The sequence below is a fragment of the Carettochelys insculpta genome, chromosome 1 (assembly GCF_033958435.1).
Source record: "Carettochelys insculpta isolate YL-2023 chromosome 1, ASM3395843v1, whole genome shotgun sequence".
Taxonomy (NCBI): domain Eukaryota; kingdom Metazoa; phylum Chordata; order Testudines; family Carettochelyidae; genus Carettochelys; species Carettochelys insculpta.
This window is the reverse complement of record NC_134137.1, coordinates 125,276,929-125,279,674: the sequence shown is the minus strand read 5'-3', so window position 1 is coordinate 125,279,674 and position 2,746 is coordinate 125,276,929.

The following is a 2,746-nucleotide window of genomic DNA, read 5'->3' as shown; positions in this document are numbered from 1 at the left end:
GAATTTGCATGCACAATATCTAGTGAGCAAAGCTGTGTATGTGTATGACAAAATACACATGGATAAAACACTCTTGAGCTATTTGTATGCCAAATTTCATCCTTGCTTACATTTTTACAGGAAATGTATGCCACTAAAATAAGGGTTGATAATGAAATCTTTGCCCAACTGTAACTATATTGCCATGAATTTTAAATGGAAAGTTAACCAATTTCTTCTCTCCAGTTCATGCAATAAATAAAATCCTATGTGAAAAATGAAGCCTTTTATTCCTTTGTCAAAATCTGATCAGAGTAAACTACAGATGTTAAAAGGCAGTGCAGTTCAAAGAATTAAAAAAGAGAATCTTATGGGGGTTGTAGGGAGAACCATTTTAGAGAATAATGTGGAAAATATTAAAATGCCATTCTATAAATCAGAGGCACATCCTCACTTTGAATGCTGAAGACTGGTCACCTCATCCCTGAAAAGAGATAGCAGAAATTAAAAAAAAAAAAAAGTCCAGAGAACAGCAATAAAAATGATGAAAGGCAAAGGGGAAGGGAATTTCTTGAGATGAGATTAAAAAACACAAGGAATATGCTGCAGGGGAGAGTTACCCCATGGGGTGCAAATAATATTTGCACCATGACTGGGTCCGGGGGGGCTTGGCCAATCTATACAGTGGGGGTGCTGAGAGCCATTGAACCAAACTGTAAACCTTTCATATGATGGAAACCACTTCCAGCCAGCGGGTGTAGCAACAGCCCTCATACTCAAATTCCAGCACCTCTGACTGGGTCCATCCATGGTGACCAGTGCCTCATAAGACCACCTCTGTTGCCAGAGGCAGTTTACAAAATGCAGTACACCTGAGTCATTTTTGTGGCTGCTCTGCACAGCTATGGGTGCGCTATTAATCAGGTACTCTGCATCATTCCAGCCTCCTCTCTGGGGGGACTTTCACTTGCTAGGGCCCCTACTGTGTATGAAAAAGACAACACATCTTATGGATAGGGCAATAGGCTGGGACACAAAAGAGCTGAATTCTTTTCCTAACTCTGTCAAAAACCTGACAGGTAACCCTAGATAAGTAACTTCTTTATGTGCTGTTGTCTTCCCTCCATATATTAGGTGGAATTTTCACAAATGTGAATATCTTAGGCATACAGGTCCCAACTCTTTTCAGTAAGTCGTGTGCTCCTTAGTCCCTTGGGCTCATTTGAAAATTCCACTTTTTGTCTATTTCAGCTGCAAGCCCTTCGGGGCTGAGACTGTCTGTTACTATGTATCTCCACAGTACCAAGCACAAGAAGACTTTGATTTAGGCTCAGTTCTGGAGGCACTAACCTAATATAAATAATTTCATCATCATCATCCTCATCAAGCTTGGTTAAAGGCAAAGAAAAAAATCTCAACTTTTTCCATATTGCAAGGTGAAATAAAAGGTGACAGATTTACAATGAATAAGAAGTATTATTTTGTTTAAACGATACACAGGTAATTTGTGGAACTTGCTATTGTAAAGCACTACGAAAGTAAATAGGTGAATGAGTTTTTTTAAATGACTCAACATTTAAAGAAATACAAACAATTTCTGAAGTTGCAGGAGGTTCAGTGGCACATGTTATGCAGTGGAATAGAATAAATGATAACAGTGGTCCCCCCTCCTGGCCTGTAGATATACAAAAGTTTAACTAAACAGAAATCCATTAGTATGGCATAATTTAGTGACAAACTGGGCTCAGGAAGACGTTGACCTCATGATAACGCATTGCACAATTAGGTCCATTATGTGGTGGGACAAGCTTCCTCTGAATCATGAGGTACTGGCCTCTGCCAGAGTCAAGAAACCATACTTGATTAGTCTGCTCATATGTATCAATGACTAGGTTCCAATATTCCTCAAAGAAATGTTCAGTGGCACAAATGTTCTGTGTTTGGAAGGCCAACACACCATTGATGAATAGGTTACTGCAGATCTGGAGTCACTATATACAGACACTACAGAGGCTCAGAAAAGACTATGGAGTTTATGAAGAGTACGTCTCTGCATCCCATTCACCACAGTTGTGCATGTACCATCACCTTTCTAGCTATGCACAGGAGTCACAGAGGCTGCAGTGATCTGGTGCTGTAGCAGCCTCCACAGGGCAGGAAAAGAGGGGTCCTGAGGCGGGCTCAGTGAAACGGTGAAGCAGGTGTTTGTGAGTTGAAGGGGGCTGGAGGGTCGATGATGCCTGTGCAGTTCCTATGTCTCCAAATATCTGCAGGGTGAGGGGGTGTTCTGGCCAGTGCTACCATCAAATCCTTTTAGAACATGTCAGCAGATTCTGGTGCTGAAAGAAGGAGACTCTGGGTCCCCTTACCATCTCCCGATGCAGGAACAGCAGAGGAGGTAACATTTTCCCATGATCACTTTCCTCTCAATCCCAACTACGTGATAGGGCACATATGGCCCTGCAGGAGGAGTCTTATGCATTGTCCTCAGAATAATGGTAGAGCAGAGGCGTTATGAATTTACCACTAATAGGAAGTGATATGACCTGCTAGGTTTAGGGAACTGTTTACCAGATAAAACCAGAGAAATGGATTAAAAACCATTACCCACACTAGAATTTTTAAACCAGCAGTCTCTAAATATATGAAAAGATTTGACGCATATGTAAAATAAGCACACGATGCTTACACTGTTGTGATTCCTCTATATTTACATCAGTTAGCAGCTTATATTATGAATTATTTCTTTGTGGGGGTAGAAAGCACG